Raw genomic sequence first — 24,878 nt, 5'->3', positions numbered from 1 at the left:
GACAAAATATACCAGTTTCTCAGAATAGACAGTGCTTGCGTGTCGAGACATTTAAACGAAGGGAAACCGGTCAAGAGGTTAAGTTTGGGTAATGGCAGTAAGTATTATTAAACATGAAGAGTTGACAGACATCACCACGATTCTTATTGCCTAAAGGCCAACAGTCGAGAATCCAGTCCGAGCACATTAGCCATTAGCAGATATAACCCTCGAATGGGCAGTACGCCTAGTTTTTCTGGACACTCCTTACGATGTGGTGATATATATGAAAGAGAGCCGTCAAAGACAAATATCGGGATCTATACAAGTATATATAGCTTGGAAACAATGGGATATAGCGCTCAGAGAAATGCTGGCTCGTCCGTGTTTCGAAATAAATAAAATGTCTTGGAAGTTTCATGTTTTGATTAATGGTGTTCGTTTTTCCCGCGTCGTGATCATTGTACAAAAAACAAAGGAGAAACTTCGAGCGAGAGGGCGGAGCGGAGCAGACGACCAACTCGCACAATCTAAGCGGTCGAAGTAGCAGAGGGAGTGAAAAAAACAGGCTCCCGAAGTCAGATTGTCGAAAAAGCGCTGTTAGTTCTGAATGATGTTCGCGAATTTGAAAGCAGATTCAAAGTCGATAATGTGATAAGGCAGCCAGTACGATTTTGGGCATATCGATGGTATAAAATACAAACACATTGACGGTAATTTGAATGAAGATCGAAAGTAAGTGTATGGCTGGGAACTCATACTCGACACTGATGGAATTGTCAATATAAACAAAAGATAATTCAGGAGATTTCCAACTTGTTTCGGTATTGTATTCTTCAGTTAAATTTCAAATAGATTATCTTTAAATTCACGTAATCAACACACTGTGAAAATTAACGAAATGCCAATAAATTATTAGAATAGAATTTTTAAAGTTAGCCCGTTTGGCACTACGCGACAACGTATTTAAAAAATGATGTTGTTTTCAGTTTATTTCCATCATGTATCATGCTCTTGGTCACGTGTAACAGGTACTTATCACGAATCAGTGAAAATTTACTAGCATTTTGTATATCCCCCTATAAAATAACTCCCTTTATGTCGTCATTAACCGTATCCCCTCAATAAACCTAAGTAGACAGATCCCTATGAATAAGGTATTTATAGAACGTTCGCAGACTCTATAAGAACACAAGATACACTCCTAGCTAGTATACTTGTACGTACTAAAGTGATATTCGCAAACATCTCATAGCCATCAAAGGGTCGTGGTCACCTTTGCCACAGTTCGTTTATTTCAGTAGACGTTAACAAGTGAGAATTAAATCTCATTATCTAATTTAGGGCCTCTCATGTTGAAATGTGTTTCAAAACTTACTGAATCATTCTCATTTGCCGTTTGTCCCTCAGTAAAATCCTAAATATAGCTTATTCTCTGTTAATATAATTATTTAAAGATTTACTGGAGTCCACCTTTAGTTTTATCATGGACCATATTTTTTTACTCACAAGAATGCACTCTGCTTATTGAGAAAATACATATAATAATAATAATAACAATGGCATTTGTTTCTCGAAACCTGTCGCTTACATTTGTAGGTGCGGAATATATACGGTGTGGATACAAAGCATATACAAAGTGTAAGATGTTTAAAATTAAAACTATACTAAAGGTACACACAAATCAAATTTGTTCACTTTACTGTTACTCGTAATAGCTTCTGAGAAAGACCTGGATAAACTGTCCTGCGACAACTTGTATTGGATCCTAAAACTTGCTCTGTACTAGGCCCGCCGCCACGTTGAACGACAGATGTCCGCCAAAACAAGCTGACGACGATGACGCCTCGGTTCGCCATTGATTTACCCACCATATGACATTATCTTCATACGATGGTGATGGGTAGAAGTGTGATTGTGTACCGATATCCTATTAGGTGTTCACGTAGCTAAGGCGTCTGCAAGCACCGCAAAAAAGAGCAAAATTAGGGAGGCAACGTCTGAGACAACAGCTAAGAAAGGAAGGTCATAGGGACCTGTATAAAACCTAAATATCACTTAGTTGCATTCCGTCCACTTGGGCAGCTAGCTCCGCCGGGGTCCCATAGAGCTTTCCTAGGCGCTTCTTACCCAAAAGTAAGTGCATACGCCGCATGAGCCCATAAAAAACCATGAAAGCCATACGTAGTAATGAGTGATGACGTATAAGAGCTTCTCCACGGAAATCGTATGCAGCAACAGCCTGGCAAAAGCATCGAGACCAATGCAGATACCTCAGGGTGTATATGAGCAGGCCAAGTAGAAATTATGGAAGAGGGGAAAACTTGCTTAACGTGCGTTTGGGAGACAAAATGCATTTTCTTTCTACGAGTCTAAAATGTATGGTGTGATATTGCATCATGGCCATCAATGTTCTGATCCGAGGTCCAAGGCTGCATGGAACAACTACGAGAGCTTAGCGCTTTAAATTCGGAGTGTGGACACAGTTAATAGTATTTCGGTACTCGACATAGCCGCAACAAAGCTCATGGCTGCTGAATAATCTTGCGATATGAATTGGAACACAGTAGACTGATCATGGACTATGCTTCGCTTATGCCATAGCACTTATAACAAAATTAAAGCGAGTAGAGAAAGTTTGGTATAAATTAATTTAATCAATGAATTATGTAAAATTAATCATTTTTGCATTTTATACATCCCAGCTCTACTTAATCAATGATTACATTGGAAACATATCATGAGCGTCACGAACATCTACGATCGCTATTGGACCGCGATTTAGACAATTTTTCCCTATTTCCCTCCTTCTTATATTTTTATGTGAATTTGTTGCATGTTTAAACCGCCAGTTTGCTATATACGAAAATTTGTGTTTATGTTTTCGACACATCGCGGGCAATATGCGCATTCAACAGTAATATTGTTTATATTTACATCTGATTTGTCTATCTCTGCTAAATGAATGATCGACTAAACGCAGCTAAACAGCGATGAGACTACGCGTGAACTTTGAAAGGCACCGAAAGCTCGAGAAATCGCGATTCACTGGTTAAACTACTACGTAGAAACAGGGACCGCGACAAGCTTAAACCAAACTTCTAACCCATACCGAACCAGCAGAGAACGCTACCGCGAAAACTCGATGATGGATCAACTAATTACACTTAGGGCTAAACTCCTTGATGCCGCAGGACGCGTCGGTGCTTGGCCTGACGATCAAACAAACAAAAAAACGCCGCGGTAGGCGCTGCTAGTTGGGTTTGTGGCCAGACAGACCTAGGAAAAGAGGCGCCTCTGGAGGAGCAAAAGCTGCTTGGCTCAGCTCGATCTGAGCTGTACCAGTCGCATTTAGGCACCACAGTTATTATTACGATCCGATCGTTCCGTTACTGTTAGGCAGGAGGGGTTGGCAGAGGTGTTTCGGAACTGTGTAGCAGAGCAAGTAGAGCCTAAAGGAAACAACTGTTAATGATGTAACGACGCCGCGACTGTACTCGACAAATATGAACATCAACTTGATAGAATACTATAGACGGATAATTAGTGAGTGGCTATGAAAGGAGCAGCCTCCAGCAAGAAGGTTTGAATGACAAATAGCGCCAGAGAGATTTATTTTGCTTGACTGACCAGTAGGTCGACATGTATCGAAGACGACGTAAATGCGGAACTTTAAGTCGAGGGTTTGAGTCGATAGAGAATGATTTTAGTTGCTGGCAACTAAGTGACAAGACTTTTAATTCGTCAGGTTTTCCAATTTTAATGCCTTGGCTTGAAGAATGTCAGCGTCATAATACGTTTTTTTTGGTTTACGATAGCATCTAACGCTGTGTACAAATATGGGCGAAGTGGGCCAGTATTTACAAAGTAAAAGGCGGTCATTTGAAATGGGAAAGTATATCCTCCACTGCTCGTAGAGGGTTATGTAAACAAAAGATCGAAAGGGAAAAAATGATAGGGTTTAATGAATGACGTTCTCTATTGGACAGCAATGCAGAAGTTTACGGGTAAGGCTTATTGGTGAAATGGAAATAGTGACGAGAAAAATGCCTTGCCTTCTTTGCAATGTGGAACTTCACCAGACTTCGAAATCAGCGACTATAAAACCAGTTGGCCATTTGCTAGCCTATTGCTATGCAATAGGATAAAACATAGAGGAATGAATGAGCGATATGCGGAACAATGTAAAATGAAATCATATCTAATTGTACGCTGGCATTAAACGGCAACTAACAGAAAATATATAGAAGCGTTAGGTCTCCAGTTGCAATCAGACCGCGTATGTGAATCAGCATGAATTTTTCGATTGCTCTTGTTACTAATTTGTTACCGCTGAATAATGGGTATGACATAAGGTTACCCAATATGCGGACGAAGCCGTGGCACACGATGACGAACCCTAATAGCAACATCTAAAATGGTTCTTCGCGTAACAATCGACCGTTTTACTAATCATGAAAAATCATAATTGGATTCTACTCGGTCCCATCACGTTTTGACGCCACTGTATAAAACATTTTAAAGTAAAGTTCAGTCAAGCATATTTATTGACATTTATTTTTCAAGTCATTCTGATATAAAACGTAGATACGAAACACATTATATGTGTTAAAGCTATTATATAGCTTTAATTGGATAGGGTCATATGACGATGAGGTGAGCTCTAGATTTTGGCTTCATAGCATTACTATGAACTTTGTTTCGCATAGGATTATAATATTTTAAGGGATTTGAAAGAAACCTTCGTATTATATATAAACCTGATATCTTCCACCAGGGTATCTTCATGTCTATTATATAAAACAAATGCCTGCTAATCTACTCAGATAATATTGTGTTTTGGTATATTTAGCTCAAAAGTCTGCGTGTGCGATAGGACAGAAAGGACAAAGCCTTTGACCCATTTTGCAAAAATCTAGATCCATCAACACTCTAGTTAGATGCTTTCTATTGGTAATAATAATTATTATTTCGCAAAAGAAGCAGACAAGAAAGTTACGGCCAGCTACTCCTGCGAATTTTTAAGTCGGTCCTCATATGTAGCAAATTCTACTTCGAAATCCCTTGTAGTAGGACAGAGTGTACTGAGAGTTGTTATTTCGCAGTTTTTCCGACTGCTAGATATTCTATATTCCACATAAACAATTTTCACAAAGTAGCTATGTTAGTGTTCTGCCAAGTCTGTTATAATAGCTAGCCAAGTATTTCAGATATTATTTTTATGATAAACAAATAAAACTCGTTACATTGTCGACTACACGCAGAATTCGGCTTACAAATACGTTCCACAAAAGTAACGACTTAAAGAGCTTTAAAAAATCTCTCCCCACTCTCGAACTATTAGAATATACAAACTCCATTTATCTCTTTGTCCACGTACATATGTTATATTCTATGAATACGATTATTTTTTCGTTTGAACGAGAGCAATGTCATCGTTTTTGACAGTCGCCGAATATGGTGATAGGCGTACAGTGTCAATCATAACCCAGGTACCCTAAAACAAATTTATAAATTATCTCTTCTTATGATTATATGTTTCACTGTTTTCAAACACTACAAAAAGGATAATCTACTATGTATAAGTACTCTCAAGGAAATTGTTTTGGAACAAGCTTAAAAATGTAAACTTTTACAAAGCTATATGCCATAGATATGTAAAGAAACACAACTACCGCCACTTAAGACAAAAAAATTCTTGCCATATAACTTCTAATTTCAAATTTTTCAATTTCGGTGATTAAAGAACCACATCGCGAGGATCTCACTTTTCCACAATTTCCGTCATCATCAGCATCATAATCGTCGTCATCGTTGTATTCACATAACTTAAAATTTTACTCACCCAGCACACAACGGCAAAAAACGGACGGTCACAATCCTCCGACCAAAAAATACCTAAAAGCAGGTTGTAATCATCGCCCAGTGCAAAAACGTCGAATGCTGTCGACTACATCATCAACTACAGGTGATCAATATGTTATTCAAGTTTTTTTTTTTTTCTAAATTAACTTTACTCAATTTTTAGGTGACTTCCCTCAGCTTCTCATTTCGTGTGCTCCCTTTCATAAGGTTACAATTCGATTGAATTAAATCAGTCCTTCCTTCTAGGGTTCGACGTAAGTTAGTCTTTGGCCGACGTTTCAACTACGACGCTGGCGGCTCGATTTGCCGAGCTAGACCTTACGTAATAGACGTGCATGTATCGAGTTGATTTTCTGCCGACGTCTTGGTTGGACATGCGTGACTCGTCAAAGCAACGGGACACGGCAAGGGTGAATACATCAGAAGAAGATATCATAGAAATTTTGCATGAGTTCGTTCTGCATAGCGGTTTGCGTATTGAACTTGTTCCACCAGATGATGATCACTCTGACCCAACAGCGAATTTCGTTGGAGGAAATTGCATTTTTTGCGTTATGATATATCACCTAGAACGAATCATCTTTGCAGTTTATTTACCTCACCGCAATAGCAATGCATCAATATCTATTCAGATATGGCAACTACGTCTTTATGTTTGTTTCGTTCAAATCACGCTTATCTAATCATGTTTTCTATACTAAGCAGTCCTATCACCGTGCTGCACTTGCACGGACTTCTAATATGTATGTGCTATATTGCCAGTAATTAATATCTGAATGTTGCCGTTTACTGGTTTAAAATCATATCTGATGGTAAGACATGGGCACTAGAGAGATGTTGGACTAAGCGGTACACGTCCTAGTGCGTGTATTAGGTAGTAAAAAGCGATCACTCGAAATAGTATTCGCTTTAATCAGGCTCAATTAATAGCTGAGATGTGAAGGATCCTTCCCAGAACTGTTGTCGTCTCCACTGCCGCGTACATTGTAGACTACACTGGTTTATTTAATCAGATTTGGCATTAAAATTCGGTTGGCGGTTATATTTGAAATGGCCTTTTAGGGTCCAGCATCCATTTGTTTGTTCGGTATTTCTCTTAAAAGTTATACTACTTTCCCATTTCACACATGCCCTTGGACGATGAAGCGACTCACTCTGCAGGTGCGTTAGCTCAATGACAAAATATATATATATTTTTTCCATGTACATACGTGGACTAACACTTCTGTTGAATTGTATTCCGTCATATTTATCTGGTTGACGTATTAAGTGGTCTCGGGGAAACTGTCCATGACGAAATACACTACTCTGTAGACATCTTGAGTTTGATAACATCGACTATTTACTTAAAAGAAGTAATGAGTTAGAGAAAAAAATTCCGTGAAAAATAGCGCTTCCAGCATGAACTGTCGTGAAAAGTCGACTGCACAATCAGAGCTAGAAATGTCGATAAAAAAAAAGTGGATCTGGAATTAGTAAATATCCCCTCGGCCATCCCGTCATATCATACACAACGAACCTCTGCGTCGAATTTTACTTAATACACTCAGCATGTGGGCTTAATATTTAATTAGGACTAGATCAACCTCCTGTTGAATACAATTGTAATGTAGATCGCGGTTACTTCACCGCGATTCCAAAAATCGATGCTCTGGTATGATCAACGCTTTCCATTAGTAAGGTCCATACATTTTATACATTCACATGTGTACAGAAAATGCATACTTTGATACTCTATCTCAAAAGTACAATCAAATTTTCCAGTGTATTATATATGACGAAAACAAAATAACACGGGGTAAACGCCTGTAGGTTGGATAGAGGCATTTGTTCTGTCGAATTTTACATTGACAAAACCTTGTTTTGTTTATGCTAGAGCATTTTTCTCTAAAACAAATACACTAACTAGCAGAGCCAGATCTAGTACCCCGACCGCAGGAATTATATTTGATTTCCAGCCAGCATACATACATATATATTGGCGGCTTTACTTCCAAAACTAAAGTAATATTGCTTTAATATTGGTGAACTAAATAGGCGCCATTTGGATCAATGATTTTCGGCCATTTTCCTGGTGACGCCGTATTTCCATATTTGTGGAATTTCTGTGGCGTCCAGACGCAAAATTGTGATAAGTGATTTTTGCATGCCTTCGTGGAAGTTAAATTAGTACCATTAAAAGAGTTCTGCAGAGACCGGAACAGATGGTAGCCTGACTGTCAATATCCGGGCTGTAAGGCGGACGAATTAAAACCCGAAAATTTCATAATTTTTCCCGGGTAGCTAAAGCAGTGTCTGGTCCGGTTTTGTCATGGTAAAAGATGACCCCCTTTCTGTTCAAAGCTTGGGTCGATATTTTTCAAAGGCCTCTTGTATTTTTGTTAGTTGTTGACACTGAGAGTACGAATCAATTGTTTTGCCTGGTGATAACAGCTCACAATGCACGATTCCATTCATATTTTACCGAACAAATAGCGTCATCTTTTTTATTGTCGGCCTGTACTCTGCCACAGGCTGTGGGCCCCTTTTGTTTTTTGTTTGCACATTATTGTCTGATTTTGCGTCATCCGTCGCTGATCAATGCTTTGGCAATGGCTTGATTTCGCAGCGTTTCTGTAGAGTCTCGCAAACGGAACCCAGATCAAGTAATGTTTTTTTGACGTTAATTCAAATGCCACCGAAACATCGAGCTATTATTTTTTTTTTAATTTAAAAGGCTTGAAACTGCTTAATAATAGATGTTCAGTGTCTTGCTAAAGTCATGGCTATCCATGGCTGTTCAGCTTTCCAAGAATATTATCGACTTTTTTTGTAATTCGTCGACTAAAACGGGGAGCGTCCTTTACGTTAAAGTTGCCAGACTGACAGCGACAGGGCTATTATTCGGCCGTTTCTTCCAATAATGTATCTCGATCATAAAAAGTAGAATTTCCTATAGGCAGCATTTGCACCCTTATCGTAATAAGACTGTAAAGTATAGCGTACTTGCCGCTGATATTTAGGGGCTCCATTTTAATTCTAAATAAAGCATTCCAACAATTACGACCAAATTTTAGCTCTGAAATGAGACCAACGCCGATTCGACGCGACTCATACTGCCTAAGATATGTTACCTTAAAGCTTATAACCCTCAAAAGTTTTCCAAAATTTAACAGGTATATTAGAAATGTAGCATAAAATTACGCCATAACTGAGTGTAGAAGTTATCATATGCGAGAATTACTTTATTTTCATTTCAAAAAGGAAATTCTACATTTCCAACTTATACCGAAAATTTTCAGGGTCATACAAATAGACACCGAGTACGAGTATAGTCGACCATTGCCATTTACGAGATATGAATGGGTGTTTTCATGCATAGCTGGAACCTAGATATAAACGTAAAATCACCTTCTGCAATATTTCTTCTCTAGATACATTTTGTTGCGACAAGGTCGTCACAATGTACTGCATTTGTCATATGCCTTAGCCAAGAGCAGTTCTATCCCATGCTACATTTGAGACATCTAAATTTTTCGGTATGCCGGTTTGTTACCGATTTTCAGAATCACCTTTCAGTATAACTTCAACAATTTGTTAAAAGGGCTCTGAGAAATTGCAAACCATCTAGAGCACGCGCATGCTGAAAAGTTCAAATTTTTGTTTTAAAGAAATGTATTATATCGATATTCGATCTGGTCCAAAAATCAATTTTTTCAAAAGTTTTTGCAGTTGTAGACATTTATTGCAACCGCTAATCAATGGTACCATTTAAGTAATCAATTGTTTGCTATGTGGATAAACTAGCTCGAGAAGTTATTATGAACGAGATCTTTGAGCGCGACTATGCAACCGCCAAGCTGGTTCTGTCCAGCAGGATTTGTAAATGAATTTAGTGGGCCTCAGAGATATATATTCAGGCTATTCCTAGGTCGTAGGAATCTGTTTCAACAAGTTGCTCTGATACACCAAATCATGCAAGATCGACGAACTAATTCTACGCTAATTAGATTGCTTGTCTAACACAAAATCGCTTCTTACCCACGTAGTTGGTTTGACTCTTACCGAATATTTCTACAACACTGCGGCATATAGGAAAGACATCGGAGCCGTGGTTACGCGCAAATGAAATAGAATCTTTATAGAAATAGGCTTGCATTTGTTTCGCCGTAAGCACTTCGGTTTGGTCGTGCCATGCGGTATACGGAGCTGGCTAGCATTTCCTGCCAGACGAGCTAAATGTAACTAGCGTCGTCAGCGTGAAATCGTCTTGATGCTTCTGGGGTTATGGAAGAATATTGTTAATTAATCCCCCGGACGGCCGCAGTCGAGCTAGCAGCAAAGAAGGATCGAGTTAAATCTGAACATTTCCCGTACTGATATGTTAAAATAAACATGTCAAATTTTAAATTCCGTACTACATTGCTTCAAATAATTTGCCGTCTTTTCCAATATGGAACGAACACTCTCTTTCTCTACAACCGGCCTCGAATCTTGGCCATCCTTCACAAGGTGTCCCTAGGTTTAGTAGGGACAAATACGTTACCACTACACCGTTGCGGAGGGTCAGAAACTGATCTATGAGAAGCTTTCCCCTATTATTCTACGTTAATCGACTATGATCGAAGTTTATCACCAGGACGAAGCAGATTCTGCTATTGCCTGTCTCGCCCAGTCGTTTCAATTGTTTTGGTATGAAAAGTGTCGTTTGAACGCGTGTGAAGGCTCGCCTAACAGCGATCCGATTGATTAAGGAACCATGCCAGCGAGCGCGTTTATCCGCCTTTTCGTTATTGATTTCATGAACGTACCAGACCCAGAGCTACGGGTAGCGCAGTATGCTCATTCAAGCATGGTGAGAGTAGAACTAATGCAACCCAGTTTAATTATTCAATTTAGATTACGAAAAAATCTGCCATAGCGCTCAGCAGACGATGAAGCAATCAAATGGTTAGCTGATTTGAAAGCCAGTTGAAGGCAGGAGTTCGGGAGGCAGTGCCAAAGAAAAATTTGCTCAGAAGCCCCCATTGGCCGAGTTTAGATTGGCATTTCTCTTGTACAATCTAAATGGTTACCCACAGTAGTAGTTCATTATGCTGCCCTTTGAGTCGTAGTACTACCCGACCATGCCGGGTTTCAGTGCAAAACAATTCAAAATTAAGGTTGAGGCAATGCCCGCTTCTAGATGAGATCGAAGGCGGTTTAGAGAAGTGACAAAACAGTTCGCTATTACAATTGCCTTTCAAGCTTCTGTCTATGCGTTGTTTATCGATAGCTGGTTTCCAACGGTTCCTGCATTTCATTGATTAGGACGAGAAAAATAAAGAGAAAAAGTTCGCACCCTATCCCTTTCTATAAAAGGGTCCATCAGGTCAACCGTTCGAACTGACGACGAAGATTCCAGAAAATAAAACAGCGAGCTTGTTAGAAAGAGAAAAACAGAGGGTGGTCGTACGTAGTAGCCACTCGAACGATAAAGAATACACAAATAAGAGAGAGCGAGTCGAGGAAGATTGTGGCTGACAAAACTATCAATATCATTATGGAAAGCGTCAAACCTCCCCAGATGCAAGAGCACACTGGAATCTCTACGAAAGCGCAAAATGGAAAAGGCATTCCTTTGCAGTAGGAGACAGTGAAAGCACTACATTCCAGGTTACGAAACCGTAAGAAGAAGCCCCTTTAGTGATTACTGCTCCTTCCGGTCAAGTTTGTGGCTTTGTGGTGAGTTGTACAGAATATCGGTATCCTTGCTTGGAAATATTCCTCTAATCGTCGTGCCTCGGAATGCCTGACTTTTTGCGAACATGGCCAGCGCGGTACTTTTCAAAATACGTGTTACCTGAGTAACAATTGGCGATACGACTATCGTCAGCCAAAGATGGCTACGCTTACCGATCAACTAGAGGCACTTTGAAGCCAGCCTCTGTTGGCTGGAGGACGTGGCGTTAGAAAACGGAGGTAAGAGTGCGCAGAACGTGAAACGCTTCTTCTGGCTAAAGCCAAAGTTTTACTACGGGCGAAGGTGGATATTGTGGTGTGAAGTTGTCGCCTTTTTGGGATTTGAAGTATGGACAACACGTAAGGGATCAACTGTGAAAGGAAACGCGCCCATTCGAAAATTCCCTACCTGATAAGATACGATTAAAAAAGTCACAATAAAGAAGAGCCCTTTTGATAACAAATTATTATTATATTGAATGAGAGAAGCGTGTAATTGACACGGCTCAACTGTTACCATTACAACCCAAAATAGGATTCTAGATGAACATTTCTTGATAATCCAGTTTTAAGTAGTCAACTTATTCTTTACTGTCGACTTTACTAGTAGGATCGGTCTGTTACCTGGGGCAATATACTGTTTGCACGCGTATTGTACACTTAGCGTGGATTATGATATTGGATTTGTCTTACTACAGCCAACCGATGGCATTAGATCAGCCTCGTTGTCTTTTTAATCAGAGGAAAAGGTAATATTTTGTCGGCATGCTATCATGATGGATTCTATGCACGCAATTTTACGCAATGATTCTTGTCTATAACTTCGTTCTGAGCAACGTAGTCAAGCTGTTTCAAAAAATCAACACCGAAAACATTTCAATTATACCCCTGCATCTGGAAGTTTAAATCTAGCGTTGGAAGATCTTAAAGACAACATTAACAGGCAAAAACTCAAGCCAAATCAATACAGTAAAAAGATTACGACGATCTGTCAACAATCTTTGTCATACAAAGTTACCCTACAAAATATCGGACAAGAGTACCTCCCAAACTCTTAAGAAAACGCTTAACATGGATCCTTGAAGTAACATCAGCAAATTTCATATTCGGGTGAATGGTATCTTCCGTACACGATATTCCACTCAGCCAACAGTCTTCCACAAAGGGGTCGATCGATACGTCCGACCTGGTCGTGATCAATACCGGAAAAATTCTCTATGGTGGGACCCGCTTGCAAATTTAACGGACGGGTTCGAGCGAGGTTTGACGTCTTTTCGTCCAGCGTCGAGAGATCATATTTTGGTACTTACACTTTGCTCGAGATCGACAACATCGATCGACAAACAATAATTTCTAGTAAATAACTTAACTATAGTACATTTGCGTGGGTTGTCCTACTTTTCGAGCTGCATTAAAAGCATATATGGTAAATTTTTAGGTGCTTCAGATTTCGCATCGTTTCCAGCAAGATTAGTCAGGCCAATCTCATTCCAATTTTTGGCAGGAAAAGTAGGAGCGGATTTTTATCTATAATTGACTTTTCCCAATGTTTGTTCCTAATAAGGACAGGATTCGATTTTTGTGGATTGCTTTGTATTTACTAGCTTTCTTTTTCCTTTCTCCGAGACAATGGCAAGCCCGTTTACGAGGGTCGTGAACCAATACGAACAAATCATTTCTATTGGACTCCGGTTTTTGTTCAATGCTTGTTGATAGTATTATGTCGCGGCAGATGATGTGAGCCACGGATCTTCGACACACGGTTAACATCTGCTGGTTAATTCACGATCGTTCCGTTAGTGGTCCCCATCGGACGTTGGCCAAACAATCATCACCTCACAGTGGCCGCAGAGAAGCGAATCGAAAAAATCCTAATAGCCGACCAGCTGTAACTGACGACATTGCGTTTACAGGCAATGTTTGTTTGCTGCCGCTGTCAACGTAGCACTCTACCTGCTAATATAATCAATATATATGACTATAATGTTCGAGAAACATGACAGGGCAGAATTTCTTATACCCTATTTACGATCCTTCTGTCTCGCCGAAAAGGCTGAAGATTACTCTCCAATCGATAAGACTATCCATACAAGAACAGTTTCTGAAAATAAGATTTCCTATAGTATTATAGAGTGAAATCTAGTGATGGTTACTCGCGGTCGAGAAACACTAATGTAACTGAAAGGGTCCGACAACTTTCAGTCCACATAACACAAACGTAAGCGGATTTTGCTACTGAAAATGTCAACGGCTGTTTTGCTTGTCACACGCACATTATCTTCATAGAGATTGAGCACACAGGCAATTTCATATCCAACGTATTCGTTCGATTCCGGCGCTCATCCAACTTGTTGTCTAGAAAAGACGGGGAAAAATTGCTTGCATGTTTAATGTCTTCCGCAAATTCAAGATACGCTTCCATTCGCGCTGCACGCACGACCATATGGATTATTTTTTCGTCGACACAGCGTCAAATTGACGGAGGGGAAGGGGGTTAAATCATTATTAGAGGATGAGATCACAGCAGCAACGTTCGATCGGCCCAAGTAAAATCCGCTCAACCACTGTGTCAGCGGGTCGGTCAACAGCTCGCAATTCCCCACTGTCAACCGATTCTGCACATGGGGTAATGGACCACAGCTGTGCGCCAGTCCAGCCAGTTTTTCTGATGCCCCTACAACTACTATTACTGCTTTTGTCGTCATCACGACGATTTACGAATGGCCAAAGCGACCCGCCCCCACCAGCAGTACGCAGTTATACTCCAACCAATTCTTATTCACAGTTCCTAGCTGGGTTTCACCACTTTTTTGTTCTCTTCGAAAATAGTAAGTTCTATACTTGATTCTTTTATGGTACATTCCGCGCAGACGATGATGGTAAACCCCCATGTTTACTTTCGCTGGTAGGTATCGTAGTAAAGGTGGGGGCAAAATACGTCGGCCGGAGTCCGACATTGAAACAGCGCTAACTATTACGAGATGCGGAGCGGCACCGATGGTGATCTACACAGACGCGAGAGCTGTCCAGGCAAAAACCGTGTCACTTTTTTAATTCATTGAGAATTACACGCAAACGCGCAAGACTGCCGAAAATGAAAGAACATGGCTGGCCAGTGGCGTTACTTCTTCCATTACCATTACTGTAGGAAAAAAATTGGGGAAAATTGCCATTGTATGGGGCAAGAGTGTAACAAGTGCTTGCCACTTCAAGTAAGGATGTTGCTTTCAGCGAGGACTGCAAGTCGAGGGGGCGATATTCGTAGAAATTACTCGCGGGACAATCAGCATTTTCTGGGTGACATTTCTAGCCATTGTTTTTTTTTTCCAAACTAATCCGACAAGAACGAAGCTTTACAAGGGAGATAATATGGGCTATTTAAAATAGAATTTTTAGCCAAGTATGTCACCCATTCAAGGCAAGTAAGATGATTTATTCACTAATGTCTGGGGAGGTGGAGGGTATTTTTGTCCTTGCTGTTTTTCTTGGATATGTTCCATATATATGGATACGCGACGGCAAAGATCGAATGACTGTCGCCAGTCGACCTTCAAAGGCGTCGAAATTCTAATGGACGGGAAAAAACGTCAAAATCCCTGCCATTCAAAGCCAGCTTGATGCCTACTAAATCTTTTGTAGTCACCATAGGGTTGTTTTGTTAGGAGTGCGTCAACAGAAGTCACAAAAATCATTACAACCGTTTTTTAAATGGTCGCTGCAAACGAGCTGAACGCGCACTATAGTATAAGATACAATATATAATATGCACTGCTTAAATAGCTAGTTTGTATCAGGACACGCCTTCGAGGACGCTGGTGTCGTAGCAATAACAGTGTGCAGAAAATACAGGAGCTTTACAAAGCGCATGCATCTAATAAGCATCACATATACGCCTATGGACATTTTTCAAAATACGACGAATAAATTGAGAACAATACGTGCCACACTTTAAATGAGGTTTCCGCTAAGCGGCACCACTGGCGCACCTCAATGTCGATTGATTTGCTTAATGCGTGTTACAAAAAATAATAAAATATCCTTATTATTATTATTTCCTACGGCAGACAAAGAGGAAATACTCCAGTATTTCATATTCCACCATCTTCAATATTGACAATGTGCTACCAGATCTTCGATGTGATGAAATTAAGTATTATATGTATGATTGTAATCCTAGAAGGTGTAAAAGTATTAATGTTACGCGAACCTACACCTACTCAATGCCCGATGACGCATTGATGTTAAAAGGTGATCTATCTTCCCTATCTAGTGGCAACTATAACGTGCTATCAATACGTTAAGATAAATATACATCTTGAACAAATACCGACGACGTCACAAGGTTACTAGTAAGATACGCATTTTTCTTTAATGGACCTTACGCGCATAAAAGCTAAGTTATCGACGAATTACAGCACCTTTCCCCGGGGTCTGTTTTTGCCCCTGCGTGTTCTAATAACTCTGGAGGTCCTAATAACTAACAGAGGACTTTATAATATATGCCACTTAAATTCTACAATAAGTGAAATAATCCTTTGGAGCCATCGATGTTTATCTGTCATATGTCTGTACGCTGTTATGCCTATCTAAGTAGATTTATTTAGTATCGTTGTACATTCGATAATAGCTAATTTCATTGTTGTTTATAATAGGACTTTTTCGAAGGTTTAGCTTCGTTACCTAAGTATCTTTCATTGTCTAAGCGCTAAGATTCTGCAGTGACATCGTAGTAGTACTAATCGCGAAACTTCATTCAATGATTTGGTTCATTCTTTCATCTGTGATTTTTATCAAACTTCTTCATTAAATAATTTCCCTCAGTGACACTACACAAGCCATAGACGAACCGTAATTTTTAGTTGTGTAAAAAATAAACGAGCTGCTATCGGTGTAAAGAATAACTATACCGATATGGTGCCTTCTGTTTTCCACTCCTCGATATTTCATCAGAACGGTCATAGGCACCACTTCCCTCGACAATCTCGAACGCATACATTATTTTTCAGAAATGCAAAGAAAATCCCCTTTAGATATCATTCCCAAACCAAGATCCCGAAGTCCATTCTAATAGTCATACATATGTTTGTACGCTTACGTGCTGTTTTCCATTTTTCTATGAAAGTTCCTCCGACGAGTCGATCTTATCTGTATTAGTCACGGGCGATATGATTATGTCTGGCATTCAAGTTGTTTTATCGAGTTGATTTTCCGTGCACAACTTTACGCAACAACAGATATCATATCGACCCAAAAACTGGCCAGATTTCATAGATCCAGTTTGTGGGACCCTTCCCGCAATCGCATAAATGGGTAGATAGTCAGTGATCTCTTCCCATCATTTTGCGTCAAAACGAATGTTGAAAGTGCCGTTGCCAAGTCACCAGGCAGGCATGACATCACCCTGTCTCCCTTTCTCTCTCTCTCTGGCTTGCTATCGCAGATACACGTATCATGAAGTTAGTCTTAGCCATCCACGCACCTCACTACGAACTTGTGCCTTCAAGTGCACAAGTTTGTGGCCGTCGAACCATCATCGTTGACTCTTCACGTTTATAAATGTCCCCGTGAGCCCACATTACACTACTTGTAGCTGAATGTTTCTATATAATTTAGCGATGGTGTCCCCCATGAAAATGGCATAGAAGTACGAATATTTTAGAACGATTAGGGCCACAAAGGAATCACGTATCTCGCTAACTCAACAGACAATGCGTTGACAGACAAAGCTATTTCTTCTATTTCGCGGACACATCAATTGTGACTAGGTGCGGATGTGTCATAGCAGCAATGCCTTTCTCCTTCAGAGTCCATTCTATGGCTGTGTTTAACATCATGTTTTTCATTGCTACTGCTAATGATGTTGTTGTTGTTGTTGTTATTTTGCAGACGGTACACATCCCGTCCGTAGCGGTTTCACTTTTGCGCGCTAGAAGTGGCATCAGGCGGAGATAAAGAAAGACCAGGCAAGGGGTAGTAAAATGAAATCAAGATAGTAATATCTGGTTTTCAGTTCGTAGCGACCGACACTCGCTAGCTAGCTAGCTAGGGGATTTTCGGTAGTGTTAATAGCATTTCTGCTGCAGTAGCAGACGATGACAGGCCGATAACTCTGCTACGACGAAACCATCGCGGTAGTGGACGGTACAAATGATTGGTTCACGATTTGACTCAGACGTCTTCTGTGTAACGTCTATCCAATCGGTTTTTGGGCGGGTGAACATTACTGCCAGTCAATGCACCAAACATATAAAACACAGCAGCATAGGGAACGCCATTATCATCATCATCAACAACCGTTTTGCTAAGAGAGAAGTAGCCGAATATAGCAACTTAGCTGGCTAGTCGCCGAGATTGGACCAACGACAAATGCGTAGCAAAAACGCTGACCGTCGCACACAACGGCAGCGTCAAGCACGGCCTCACCACCAATGGAACGCGACAAGGTTCGATAGGAATGTATACGGGGAAGGATGACAGTTGTTCTAGGGAAAAACTGAACAGGAAAGAGATAGAGAGCTTGAAATGGAAAATAAAAAAGAAAGAAAAAAAGAGAGAGAGAACGAACTAAACAATTGTCTAAAATACAATAACGCTTGCCATCTTCTATTTATGCGTGAGGCACACCGTGCGCAATGCATTTCTTAAGCAAACGGCTTAAAGGTACTGCTTTTTCCCTCCCTTCGTTCTCTGCAGGTGGCCGATTATTCGAGACGACGAGAAAAAAGTAGATGGCACATAGACAGTTATAGTAGCATTTTTGCCTCAACCACTACTACCTGCTACTTTGATCGTGATCAATCGTAGCGTTTGTGCGATGATGCTATGAAGCTATACTACTACTACATGGAAAGGGTCTACAAGATTATATAATACAGGTAACAGTATATATATATATATATATATATATATATAGTATATATACAGTATATATACTAATACAGGTGTAGAAAACCCAAAAAAACGAATAGCTATTAGCGCTTGTTGCATTGTACAAAGCAGTCAGTAGCTCGAAACGTAACAATAACAACAAAAAATGGACAAGAACAACTTGCCTAACTTTCGATTTATGGTGGACGCGAGTTGAACCTTGTTGTTTAACAACAATCGTAACAGTTACACCAAGAACATAAACGGTATCAACAATAATGAATACCACAGAAAATTATCAGAATTTCTCGGTCAGCGACTCTCCTTGCAAGCGACGAAGACATAACTAGCGATTGGTTCGTTATAGCTGGCCTAAAACCACTCGAAAGGCAAAAACTTCACCAGGCCTGATTAACTTTAGGTGGCAGGGATTCCAGCGGATGATGCTAGGTAATGTCAAGTTACTGAGTTAGTTACAACAAACTCTTCCTAGTTAGTACCACTACAAGTATCGCGAGCAAATCGCTTAGCATGGTTCATTTTTCGATTAAGGCTAACACACATTATTGCAAGCCACCATGTTGCCTCTTCAATGGCCCCTATAAAACTCATCATGAGAATGGGGCTGACTATGACCATTTACACGATTTCAGTAACGAGGCTAGCCTTTGTAGTAGGTTCCAACACGAGGGGTATTGCACCATATAAGGGAATCGGCAAACGCTCAAATGAAGCCGCGCATGAAGCTCGTCCCCCAAAAATCTGGAAAAGTGAGGAGACGGATAATTAAAGAAATGACGAGCCATTAATAATCTAAGGAAAAAAAAAGAAACACGCACCGCCGTCAACATAAATACTGCTTGGAGAATTTCGCGACGAGCGTCTGAAAATAGAAAAGCTATGAGAGCTTCGTCTGTTTAGGAAGCAAGGTTTCTTTCGGCGTCGCTTAGTAGCTATGTGTCTTTAGCAACTTTGCTTGGCACCGCATTTTGTTTCAAAGTACAAAAATATAGTGGCCATCATCTGGCGAGTTCCGGCTGTCACTCGCCATAATCCCAGGTGAGGCCGACTGTTGGTGTCTTTCAATGCGCATTTGGGTGTTCTTACATCAACAAAAGCTGCGGGCTGCGTTTTTCATCGCGTTTTTATTACTCGTCGACACGCAGGGAGACGGGATGCAGCAGTTAATATGTGGCCGCCAGCTGAAATTTTCAGAATGTTCATCTCGCCACGACAAATCCGTCGACTTCCACTCGAGTTGTATGAACACAACGTTTTTCAGGTAAGAGAAATACCGGCGACAGGTGCTGCTAGTCACCAAGAAAGTATTACAGCTTACTGGATTGGTTTTCTTTTACTGGATTATTTACTTAAGTGTTTACGGCATCGCAGGTGGCCTCTGTCGAGCATCGGCTTATCCTGTGCAATGAGTCTTCGTTTCTTTACTTCTCCTGAAATTTTGGAAATATCGTCGTAGTGGGAGTCGGTCGCTGTTCGTCATTCGCTGCCGTTGATCCTGAGTATGATACGGAGAAATAGTGAAATATCTATCGAGTCCATTTAGCTTTCAACTCATCTCATTGACCCGACGACGGTAATCATACAAAGGTTACAGTAGAACAGCAGCTGGCGCCAACTTCGGGCTGGTTTCGCAGTCACAAACGTTTAAGCACAAGGCGAAGTAGTATAGCCTTCGTGGGCATATTCGCGCAGCAATGAGAATGAAGTCGATGATGTAGGATAGCACAATGCATTAGAGAATGTGTGAGAAGAGCGGGGACGGGAAAGCCATCCTGCACCGACAATGACCTGCCGGCCCAGGATGATGTCACGCACATCAGATATCCCCGGCTGTAAAATGACGACTGAGGAAATGTGTATATGCTCGATCATACGACAGATTTTCGTTTGTGTCATGGTCTCGGTGGGAAAAGTATCGGCTGTCGGAAATTGCGGCTCGCAGGTTATATAAATGTAGACTTTACTTTTGTGATGATACTAACGCTGAGATCTGTGTGCGCACTTTTCGTCAAAAAGAAAAAGTGTTCAAAATACTAGGATTTGAATGGAGGCGCAAATATTCGAGAACAACTCTGTACTCGTATCCGACCAAACGATAATATATACGCACGCATGGTCATCTGCGGTGTGGTTAAAGCTCTAGCTGAGAAAGCCAGCGGTCCTTGATCCTGGCCTGTCAGCTTATATATATATTAGGTATTTTTAAACGAATCGTTTCTATATAAGCGCATATTTTGTGAATATCTACAAAGCAAATGTTTCAATTATCAAGCCGCGTAAAATATAGGAACCTTATTTAATTTATTATAAAATATTGCACATAATTGGAAGAGTGTTATTGACTTGTTCAGATTATTAATTATTTGTAGTTCCTTTAATCTTACTTAATCAACGGTAAATCTGAAATATAAAAGGTAGAGGTTGTATGGTGTAGTCGTAAATGATAAAAAAAAAAAGAAAAAAAAAACAACTAATTTTACGATCGTTTCTGCCCTTTTAACGTTTATACTTGACAGTGTTCAATTAAATAGAAAAAATGATCAAGCGCAAAAGTACGATTTCGGGAGATACCTTATATACTTCTCGCTAACAATTGGGTATTCAATAAAAATGATTTCTCAAAAGCTTACATTTTCCACAAGCGCATTTCATTGTAGAATGGAATACAGGTAAATAAATTACATAAAATCAGTTAAATGTTGCGTATATTTGCTTTATATACAACACATCTATACAATATATATATATATAGAGAAGATACAACATTAATCTGTGTAAATAGTTGACGAACCATTTGTCCTCACCTTAACAATGATATTGATCATTATACGTTTCAATATGTTGAAGTATCAGATTGATCGATCAAATCGTACTGTCCAACTACCTGCTGATTCCAATCTTAATAAGCACATTCGCCCTAACGCATTCATTGTAATCGGTCGTCAACGTTCGAGTCCGACCCCTTACTGTCTTACGGCACGTTATCTTCTGCATACTCCACTGTTAACATATAACAGCCTGTAGAAGAACGGTTCCCCCTGCTCAGATACTTCGCTTGATGCTAGAAAAGGCCCAGTCATTTAAAGTAATGCTTCACTATCTACCAACCATAAAATTTAAAACAGTTATTTAATAAACCGCCCTAAGCAACAAAAAGCCGCATATTCGTTGACTTATAAATTTTTCGAGAACTTCCTACTCGAAGCATCAAGCTTTAGCATGGGCTTTAAGCTGCTATCATCCATAATGACGACTCATCGAAGTTCGCTCCTTCTCCCTTGAACTGAGATATTCATACGAACCCCCGGGCTTCTTCACCATCCGTGACATAGCGTTCGGTGCTTTAAAACAACTTGACGCCCGACCTCGATCGGAACATCGCGCACATGACGTGTTAAGATTTTCTTTGCATATTTTGAGCATTCCCTATTTGTGATACAGAAGCAAAATGCAATCTCTTCTTTTTTCCTTCTCTTTAGTCACTGTGAATCAAACACTGAAGTGAGCGGCAGTCGTTATTACGTATCTCAGACGCCGTAAATACGTTTACTAGCGTATTGACTAACGTCGATCGGTTCACTGGCAGCAGAGAATTGCTGTCGCGATAGAACGGTTGGCAGTTCTTTTCAACCTACATTAAAAAATAAAACCATCAGAAGTCCGGCATCGTGAGACCTACTCTGGCCGACATGCTTAACGGGATGGTCCTTCATCGACGTTTCAGAACTATTACGAACAGTATCCGTGATTTTCCTTCGTGTTAGCTTGTTTAGGTGTGGTTCCACCTTCACCTTCTGCTGTATAGCTTGTGGCCTGTTAAAATGATATGGCATTGTGATATCATCTACCGACAGCTCTGTTTACCTCGGAGGCACTCGAGGGGGTATAGTGCTACCGAAAGACTATCCAGTGGTTGAAGAACACAGTTGATCTCGCCTAAAAGCTATCCGCATTGGTTGTTTGTCCATGCGATTTTTGTTATGCTGAACAGACGAAAGGAGAAAAGCATCCATGATAATCCTGTATTTTGTACATACATACTATATGTTTCTATACATTTTGTGCGAGTGAACAGTCAGCTTAGTAGGTACGGAAAGCATCTTCCAGGTCTCCCGCAGGGCAGTTGTTTAAGGCTCATATAGTATCGCTATGTATCAGAAACGAGATAGAAGCAATCGCTAGCTGACTTAGCCGTTAAATGTACACGGATGATTCGAAGGGCATCTGGATAGGCGCAACGAGAACTGCATAGAGTAATAAATTAGACGATGGTAAACCGAGGAAATTCGCAAAATGAAATATTGATACCCATTAGTAAATATTCTGCATGTTGGCTTTGAGGCTGGCGCATAGATTTTCTTGACGATAAGCCAATGTGATTTCTAACTTCAGTGTAGGCACTGGGCCTCATGGAAATCGTAAACCTTAACCTCAATCATGATGTAGTCCAATTCGTTTCATATCATATCATCTTAAACAGTAACACACGGTTCCTTCCCGATCTTAACATAAACGTTTGCACAGTTGTTTTCAGACGTACTGTCAAGTATACGACCATCTCTTCGGACGAAAATTATGACGACACGAAGTAATGGTGACGTGTTTACCTTCGGAGCCTAGAGACACGTAAAACTGTGCTAGCCGGAACTAGCAGCGAAGAAGCACGCCTCAATGTGTGCTGAAGCCAGGCCATCTGAGGCGATACTTAATCGCGGTACCATCGAACTTCAAGTTCGGAACGGTTGTTCTATGCAAATTTGTACAGCATTGCATATATGAAATAAGACAACAAAGTCTCATATCTAAAATAGTCACTTTTAAATCTCCATAGTCTTTTTTTCACTCGGATCGATAGTTTACAAACGTCCAAGCGACGAAACGTTAGTCAGTACAGTCTCTGTAGCCAAAGCGGGGACAATAATAAATAATAGATAATTTTCTTTCGCATCGCAAAGGTGCTAAATAAATGATCGTCCTGGTAATAGAAATGGTTTATTTATTTCGTCCGTAGTGTCTGGGCGATTGTAACAGCTTCAAGTGCTGTTTCCATGGCGTGTGTCGCGCTTTTGAGAATGATGCTAAAGCACTAAAAGGATTGAGTTCTATTTAGCTATAGAGGGTAAATCACAAAATGGAGAACTGACATTTTGGAAAGGTTGAAAAGATTCCTATAAGATCGGTATGGTAACATTGGTTCTAACCATTACATTATATCATAGAATGGACGTGCTGTACAATGTAACGGGATGAGAATAAATCGTTGTATTTTATTAAATAGCCAGTAAAATTGTGTAAATAGCTAGGTATTTTGCAACGTGTGAAGCGTAATGCGCATCCCCTAAAAACAAAGATGTGTATGCGCACGAAGAGGACTTACCTGATTTGATTGAAACATCCTATTGAAAATGTCTCGAGTTTACGTCTGACGCTGCAGACCAATATTGTTTCGGATGGGTGGCCACTAGGCCAAAACGAACAACTTACACTCGATCGAGAACCTACGCTAGCCCACTACGTGTTTCTAAGTTCAGTATGTACTAATGCATCGTAAAGACAACGAAAAAAAACAGCTTGTTAACATGTACTTTATTATGATGTAGTCCTGTAAATCACTCTCTTTTACTGTACAATATGTTACGCTTCTTTATGATTTTTCTCACCGCGACTTTTGACATGATTCTGCAACAAAAACACATTTTTATAGAGATGTTGCGTTACATATAGATGCACCTAGTGACATGTTTTTCCTTGAATATCTAGCGCTGTTAACGATTTAGCATTACAGCGAACTCAATCTTTTCGGAACGAGCGACTCTGACGGCAATGTGGCCCTGTAAAGAGATGCTTTATGGTGACCTGATGTAACGTTTATCTCATTTGGGTGCAGTTTCCTTAGGGCGACAACAAGTTCTGTTCGGTTCCATGAGAGCGCAGTCAACCATACGTTCTCCTGCTAAACTTTGAAACACTTGGCGGTTTAAGTTCAATTTTGGGTGCAAACTTATTGTTCCGTGCTGGGAGCCAAGTGTTTGAAAAACGTTGAATGGCAGCTCGAGCAGCAGATATAAAAACACGAAAAACAATTCCAAATGTTACTGGTAAATTATAAATATTATTTTGAGAGCTTAAGTTTTTTCAAGCTATGACATCATATGTTAGGTAATATAAGGCAGATTTCACCCATATAAATGTCTTTTGACCTCGTTCTGTTCTGTGCGCTTTCTTGCATTATTTAATGTCCTAGTCTCATTCAATCGCCTGGAACTGTGGCTTATCGGCACATCGACTCTTCCTTTCGATGAGTACACATAAATACTTCAAAGACATTGTAGTTTTAAGGCAAGCGTACCAACACTACCGTATTTATAAGGAAAGGCACTTCTATTCATGGAAAGTTTGGCCCACAAAAGGAGAACGTCCTCAACAAATTCCATCCCACTTTTTCG

At 40.2% G+C, this 24,878-nt stretch overlaps 2 long non-coding RNA genes across 3 annotated transcripts; one reads left to right on the top strand and one right to left on the bottom strand.

Moving 5' to 3' along the window:
• Positions 1–1,228: 1,228 nt before the first annotated feature.
• On the bottom strand, positions 1,229–14,702 carry LOC147757862 (uncharacterized). Of its 2 annotated transcripts, none has more exons than XR_015320879.1 (2): positions 12,588–14,702; positions 1,229–1,937 (listed from the first exon to the last, which is right to left on the bottom strand). It is a non-coding gene; the product is annotated as an uncharacterized LOC147757862 (long non-coding RNA). The 2 variants fall into 2 exon arrangements; XR_015320878.1 differs by having other exon boundaries at positions 13,565–14,702.
• A 2,597-nt stretch (positions 14,703–17,299) lies between these two features.
• On the top strand, positions 17,300–23,560 carry LOC147757861 (uncharacterized). The gene is made up of 3 exons (XR_015320883.1): positions 17,300–17,987; positions 18,238–18,419; positions 22,957–23,560. It is a non-coding gene; the product is annotated as an uncharacterized LOC147757861 (long non-coding RNA).
• The last annotated feature ends 1,318 nt before the right edge of the window (positions 23,561–24,878 follow it).

The sequence above is a fragment of the Varroa destructor genome, unplaced genomic scaffold (assembly GCF_002443255.2).
Source record: "Varroa destructor unplaced genomic scaffold, Vdes_3.0 BEIS01000002.1, whole genome shotgun sequence".
NCBI lineage: Eukaryota > Metazoa > Arthropoda > Arachnida > Mesostigmata > Varroidae > Varroa > Varroa destructor.
The sequence above is the reverse complement of the archived record's forward strand: the minus strand, read 5'-3'. Positions and strand labels throughout refer to the sequence as shown.